The sequence below is a fragment of the Ursus americanus genome, chromosome 24 (assembly GCF_024610735.1).
Source record: "Ursus americanus isolate L20-20 chromosome 24, mUrsAme1.1.p, whole genome shotgun sequence".
In the NCBI taxonomy this organism is placed as follows: Eukaryota; Metazoa; Chordata; class Mammalia; order Carnivora; family Ursidae; genus Ursus; species Ursus americanus.
Genome location: NC_142150.1, coordinates 34,036,056 through 34,043,888, shown reverse-complemented (window position 1 = coordinate 34,043,888; position 7,833 = coordinate 34,036,056). Strand labels below are relative to the sequence as shown.

Genomic DNA, 7,833 nt, shown 5'->3' with positions numbered 1-7,833 from the left:
ACACTTTGAATCCAAGCCTCTTGGATCAGAAGAAGGCAAACACAAACAGACCTATGGGAACTGTAACCTGGAGAATCACTAGCAACTACAAAGTTTCAGGATGAAGCCTGGCATGTTGAAGACACAGAAAGAAAAGCCATGTGGCTGGAGTGTAATAAATGGGAGAAACAATGGGAAGAGTTGATGCCAGAAAAATGGTTCCTTATTTACTGGAAGGCACTGTGCATTGCCACAGTTGACAAGACAAGCAGACTGCATCAGTTTGTGTTCATGTCCACACTTCGGTTGCTGCCATGGTATATGTGGCCAGTGGTCCCTCAGGTCAGGCAGAACGGGAAGTAGTAGTTTGGTTCATTGAGTTTTTTTTTTTTTTTTTTTTAATTACTGTTGTGTTGAGTTAGCAAAGATCAGTTTACGGAACACTTAACGGACTTTATGCTATCCAGCTCCAACGGTCTTGCACACATTTCTCTATATAATTTACGACTTAGCTAAAAACTTGTTGACTGATTCATGCTCCAAACAGTCTTTCTTTCTAGGTTATCATTGTTAAGCATTGTATTCAGGTTATGATAGTTAATATTATACAATTATCGATTACATACGTACATACTAGATGAGGAAGAAGGAATTCGGAAATACATAGTAAATGTGAAAACGGAGTTAATTAAAACATCCAGAAAAACATCGTAATTTGGAGGAAGGAGAGAGACAAAAATAAAATAAAAACTTTCAGGTTGTGTTTCCTAAAAATAGAAGAATCTATGTCTTTCGTCCATTTTCTCTGCATATGATTTGGGAATTGAGGGAGGATATAACATCCATTTCATTAGATTTGTAGAATTCAAGTAGTAGGAGAGCCTATATTCTTTGTTCCAGTTGAGCCATTGGAAGCAACAAATTCCGCAACTGACAATGATTACAACATGTGTCTATGGAGGTACGGCTTCAGTCTTCCAAGAATTTCTATGGACCTGTACAGTGTGGTAGCTCCAGACTGTTGGCTTTCATGTAGCAACTCTTTATGCGGAGGAGTCCCATTGTTTATTGGATGAGATGGGGCATAATTCTGCCGATCTTGGACTGCTTAAATGACCGACCACCCAGGTGCCCCAGTTGTTGAGTTCTAAATATGGAAAACTCATCAGATAAGGATGAGATTGTATCTTTAGAATATCATCTCCATGATAGCAGGTGCTTTAAAATTTTTTTTTAAACTCTACCTCAGGCCCATAGTAAGTGGATATATAAGTAAGTAAATGCATGTCAATGCTTGTAGATGCTGATCACAAGGTCAAGAATTGTGTTTTTCAATGCCTCATAGTACATTCATCTTGTATAAGTCAGGTGCAGACCCATGGAAAGTAGGGGCAGGACTGAATCGACTTAACTGTCTTTCACTTTGAAAAATGGAGCCTCAAAATATTAATTAATCTCATTTAGAGGAACAAAGTTGCATGCCTTACAATGAAGAGATGGTGAACTGAAAATTAACCTACCACATCTGCATACAATGCTCTGCATTAAAGCAATAAAAATTAGAACCTTCTATCTCCCAGATTAAATTCTGCTAATTTATCTTCTAAATGAGTAGAAACTATTCAGTACAGGGAGAGGGTAGCTATTAGAAATCATCTTCTAGTAATAAAAAGCATTTACCAAGGAATTCCTTTTAAACAATAAAATATTATCAAACTCTAATCTGGGAATTCAGTTAGGTGTTAGAGAAGTGTGTTAATTCTTTTCAGACGCAGAGAAGCCCGTTTGAGGCTCATCAATGACATGTGAATATGATAGGGGCGCCTGGGTGGCACAGTGGTTAAGCGTCTGCCTTCGGCTCAGGGCGTGATCCTGGCGTTATGGGATCGAGCCCCACATCAGGCTCTTCTGCTATGACCCTGCTTCTTCCTCTCCCACTCCCCCTGCTTGTGTTCCCTCTCTCGCTGATTGTCTCTATCTCTGTCGAATAAATACGTAAAATCTTAAAAAAAAAAAAGAATATGATATATGACATGCATCTTCCTTTATTTTCTCATTCTTTTTACAACTCTTCCATACTGAACATGGAAGGGACTTTATTAATACACAGAATTGTACTCATGTAGTACAGATTGCTTGAAACGCATGACTGATGTAATACTGACATGATTATTATCGCATGGGACACTAAGATCCCCCCACCACAAACAAATGTAACAGAGTCACAGGGCAACAGACAAAACATTTTAAAAGAGGAAGAGGTAAAGTCTCAGGTTCTTCTAGCCCTTTTACTTTGTTTATTTTAAAAATTGTAATTCTGCTGGGAGTGACTTTGCTGTTGAGATGCATTTCCCGTTATAGATGATGCAGTGCATAGGTTTTTAATGACCTCTTCCGGTTTCTGTCTATACTCTCCAGTGAGAAAGCCCCCTAGCGGGAGATCCAACCCTTATAAATCCTACTGAATTATCCACTGACAATAACAGAGGAGATGTTTCTGAGGACACTTTTCCTTCATGTACAGGTAGGTTCCTGCACAAGGACATTCTATGTGCTTTTATGGAATCAGTCTGAAGTGGTGGCCCTCTAGGTCGTCCTTGTCATTCTGCGTAGAGAGAGAATGTTCTTGGGAAGGGTTATCATGGAGTGGGATGAGAAGCTTTGTTGCAGCAATGCATGTGGCTGGGGCCTTTGGCCTGATGCCACAGTCCAACATCTGCAGAATTATGCCCCATCTCATCCAACAAACAATGGAACTCCTTCCCATAAAGAGTTGTTACATGATAGTCAGATGATAGTATTTCTGTTTTCTCTATTAAAGACATTTTCTCTTTTAGTACAAGTATCATTTTCCATTTCTCTCACTTTACCCTCCGTCTCTCTCTCCCTCTCCTTCTTTCCTCTTTCTCCCCCATACGCATGTGCAGAGTCACTCAGTGGAACTTTTACACTGTTCTACCATCTGTGCTCAAACCAACAATCAGTTGAAGCACAATGATTGACAAGCCCTCTTACCCTGAAGACATTAAGAAATGACCATGTACTGTTTAGAACCCACTCGTCCTTTTCTGTCCCTTTTCTTCTACATCCTTTGATTGTTGGAGCTTGAACATGGAGACAATCTGGGAGAACAACCTCACTCTGCATATGATTTTTCTATTGTTCTCTGCCTTGTTAAAAATAGCGCTCTGAAGATGACTGTAAGATGTTGGCAGGTCCTCTATGGGCCCAGACATTTCCAAGGGGAAGCAATTTTCTTGGTTTGCCTAAGACTGAGGCGTTTCCTGGGATGCAAAACTTGCATTTCTAGACCAGGAAATTCCTGAGCAAACTGGATGGCATTTGATCATGCTACATCTATCCCACCACAGACTGAGCTGGTCGAAGACATAGATGAATGGCCCTAGCGTCAACAGCTTGAATCTCATTCTGCTCCCCTGTCCAGATTTGTCGTTAAATGCCGACTAAAATTTGAGACCTTTGAGCTGGAGACTTCAGCTCCTATGGCTTGACTTACTCACTGATACGCTCCTCACTTCCTAATAGCATTTAACTTTTGCTTCTATGTTTTGATCATATTTGCCATAAGTGAAAAAGAAGCAATTAAGATGTTCTCATACATAGCAATCATATGGTTTATTAATCATCAAGAAATCAATGCATTTGTAAAAAAAAATGTTTCTTAAGAGTGCTTGGATAGAATAGGCTGAGAACATTAACAGGTTTCTTGCCTAAATACGTGGAAATTGGATAATTATTTGGAAGAAGGTAAATGAATCATGTAGATCTCCCTACTGAGCAAAGAGGATCAGGAATAGAGTTGACAATGTTTTCTATTTCTCTTTTTTTCAAATTCACGGTTAGATGAGGTAACACCTCTCTGAACATACCATTTTGGCAAAGAGGATGTATCATGCAATCCCTTTCTCTTTGCCCCAGTCACTGCCAATAGCCTAAGGGAGGATAAAATCCATTTCCTGTTTTTCTAATCACCATCTGATTTCTAGCACATAAATTTCAACCAGGAAATGAGCAATGGGAGGCACAGATATAGCTGGAAAACTAACATAGAGACAAATCCTAGAGAATAAAGAGGGCAGGACAGATCTCAGATGATAATGGGTAAGAAAAGTTGTGTCTTTTCACACAAGAAACAGGTTGGACATAACAGCTTATTATGGGTAAGAGAAGAACCAGTGATTTTTCTGGAAAGTATTAACTACATAATTGAATGAGTGAGAGAGTGAATGAATAAATATAAAAGTATTGTGGATGATGTTTTTCTAACTTGTGTTTTGCTGGCAAATACAACAGGATTATATGAAGAACCAATTATCATTGTGCAATCTATTGTTTCATAAATAAACAAGCTATACGTAGAATATTACTGCTGGCAAATGAGCTCAAAATATTTAAACTACTGAATTAGAATATCCTAAATGGTATTCAGAATCCAGATAGTTAGGCATCTTAATCTGATACAGTCAAAAACTAAAAACTATTTCCTCTCCAACCCTTCAAAAATGTCCTTAGCTTTTTGGTATGTTTTAGAAATGTCATTATTTTAAGCTTAAATATTGATAGAAGAGTATGGTAGGCTCTCACTCAGTGTCTCATTGCTCTTATTTTATTCCAAGTTCTAAGACAGAAAGAAAGGAAGAAAGAGGCTGCCATAGAATTTGTTAATGCTTCCAGACCCAAGGGAGAAGGCGTTCTAAAAGGAGAGGTGAAGCTTCAATTTATTCTTATTTGATTTGTTTGCAAGGTGGACAAATGTCTGGCAATGATTCAATTGTCGATTAGGTCAATTTTCAAAATTAAAAAAAAATCTTAAATTAATGTGATGCTTTAAAAGATTTTGCTTTTTTTGGATAAGGATGATTGGTTTACAGTAAACCATTTTCTACAGTTTTATTAAGTCATTTCTATGATAAACAGTTCAATTTGCAAGATTCATAATGGACACTGAACTTTCTGATTATGAAATAGTATTTCTTTGTGGCTTTGAGTAAATTTCTACTATATTATAGACCTTCAAAACTTTATAAATCTAGTGAAGAGATAAAATGTATGCACATTTTAAAATGTGGGGCTGGTGTTAAAAGATGTTTTCTTTTCAAGAGATAGCAAGAACAAACATTCTCCTTCTGATTTTTTTTTTAAGAGAGGGAGAGAAAGGGACAGGGAGGAAGAGAGAGAACCTTAAGGAGGTTCATCCCCAGCGAGGATCCTGACTGGGGCTCATTCAGTCACTGGAAGGAAGGCCTCCCAGTAACATCTGCATTAGCTTGTTATATGAATAAGAAAACAACTTCTGTGCAAAAACACCAAGATTCCAGAGATTGTTATGACTCCTAGTATTATTTTTAAAAAAGATTTATTTATTCATTTTAGAGAGATGGAGGGGAGGGGTAGTGGGAGAAGGAGAGAAAATCCAAAGTAGACTCCCCTATGAAGTTGCAGCCTGATGCTGGGTTCGATCTCACAACCCTGAATTCTTGACCTGAGCCAAAATGAGAGTCAGTCACTTCACTGACTGAGCCACACAGGCACCTCTCCTGAAATTTTTGTGTACGAGAATAACTATCACAAGTTCTGTCGGTATATTTCTATAATTTTATATCACTTTCCTATTTTCTTTGTAAAAATATCTCATAGAGTTACATGCACAAGAGAAAGAGATACTGCTAAGAAAAGATGTGTGAGAAAGAAAAAAAGGAAAAACCGAAAGAAAACTAGCCGAGGAATTGAAAGAGAATGGGTTAAGAAATGACATTATCCATGAAGAACGGCTATATTTGGTCTGTGTGTTTTCTGATTTCTCTTTATTTTGTTAGATAACATGCATCTTTACCTGGATCAGATTTAAGAAAATGCTCAATTTTACTGATGTGACAGAATTTATTCTCTTGGGATTAACCAATCGTCCTGAATTACAACTCCTTTTCTTCGTGGTGTTCTTACTGGTTTACATTATCACGCTGATTGGGAACATTGGCATGATCCTATTAATCAGGATCAGTCCCCAGCTCCACAGCCCCATGTACTTTTTCCTGAGCCACTTATCCTTTGCAGATGTGCGGTTCTCCTCTAATGTCACGCCAAAGATGTTAGAAAATTTGGTAGCTGAGATCAAAACCATTTCGTACCCTGGCTGTATAGTGCAGTGCTTTTTCTTCATTGCCTTTGTCCACGTGGAGGTGTTCATCCTTGCCGTGATGGCCTTTGACAGGTACATGGCGATCGGCAACCCTCTGCTCTATAGCCGCCGAATGTCAAGGACCATCTGTATTCGGCTGATCTCTTTTCCTTACATGTATGGCTTCTTCATTAGTTTGATCTCAACACTGTGGACCCATGGTTTGTACTTCTGTGGGAACATTGAGATCAACCACTTCTACTGTGCAGACCCAGCCCTCATCAAAATGGCCTGTGCAGGAACCTTCGTCAAAGAATACACCATGCGCACACTGGCAGGTCTCAACTTCTCCTATTCCTTGCTCGTCATTATCGTCTCCTACGTATTTATCCTCATTGCCATCCTGAGGATGCGCTCAGCAGAAGGAAGAAAGAAAGCCTTCTCCACATGTGGCTCCCACTTGACAGCTGTCACTATATTTTATGGAACCCTCTTCTTCATGTATCTCAGAAGTCCAACGGAAGAGTCTGTGGAACAGGGCAAGATGGTGGCCGTGTTTTACACCACGGTAATTCCCATGTTGAATGATCTACAGTCTCAGGAACAAAGATGTAAAGGAGGCCATGAGCAAAGCAGTCAGTAGAACATTTTTGATTAAGTAGAACAGACACTTCAAATGTAGGATGAGACCCACGCTTCTACAGTCTCAGGAACAAAGATGTAAAGGAGGCCATGAGCAAAGCAGTCAGTAGAACATTTTTGATTAAGTAGAACAGACACTTCAAATGTAGGATGAGACCCACGCTTCAACAGAAGCAGTGTAAATTGACTTTCAAATAATTCTGAGATAATTTGTCATTTATGTTTTCAATAAATAGACAAAGAAAACATGATTGAGACAGGAGTGAGGGCGCAAGGGTAAGGGAAGCATATTGTCCACCAGACTCTCTGGGTCTATGAGATCTGAGATGAGAAGATGTGTGGGCATAGGGTCCATTCTTTCCCTTTCACACACTGTCCAATTTGGTGGTTTCTTTTGTGACTGGGAATGTTTGTTCATGGCTTCTCAATATCTCACAAATCACTGTTTGAGTACGGTCTTAAAAGAACTGACATGGTCTCTTTTTGCACCTAGAATGGGTATTGGTTTGAGATTATAGGTTATTATTTTTAAACGCTTCAATTTCAATATAATTTCACCATGAGGCATTGTTATAATTGGAGACAACATCCCTGACAATCAGATGTTTTAGTAGACTATGCTATAAAATCTATGTAACCATGGTAATTGATGTAACTGTATACTGGATGAGTGTTTGCATTTTAAATATTTGATAATTACTTCAATACACTTTATTTGTCTGTGAACATACTTGGTATCCTATGGTATCCCTTTAAGATCCATTTTATGCCTTTGGTTACAATGACTATCAGAAGGTGCTAACACAATCTCAGTGATGTTTTAGAATTTGGGACGTGTTTCCATAAATATATTGCAACAAGTTACATTTAGAAAATTTGGGGAAGATGTAGAGATAGATTTACTCTGTCGTTTTTTCTTTTTTCCTTTATGTTTTTTAAAATAGCACAATTGGGTTTGGTTGCAGTAAGAAACTTGTGGGACCTTTTTTTTTTATTTTAATGTTTTTTTTTTTATTATATTATGTGAGTCACCATACAGTACATCCCTGGTTTCTGATGTAAAGTTCGATGAT

At 38.4% G+C, this 7,833-nt stretch overlaps 1 pseudogene; it reads left to right on the top strand.

The window, feature by feature from the left end:
* Positions 1 to 5,852: 5,852 nt before the first annotated feature.
* On the top strand, positions 5,853 to 6,780 carry LOC123785283 (olfactory receptor 5M3-like; annotated as a pseudogene).
* The last annotated feature ends 1,053 nt before the right edge of the window (positions 6,781 to 7,833 follow it).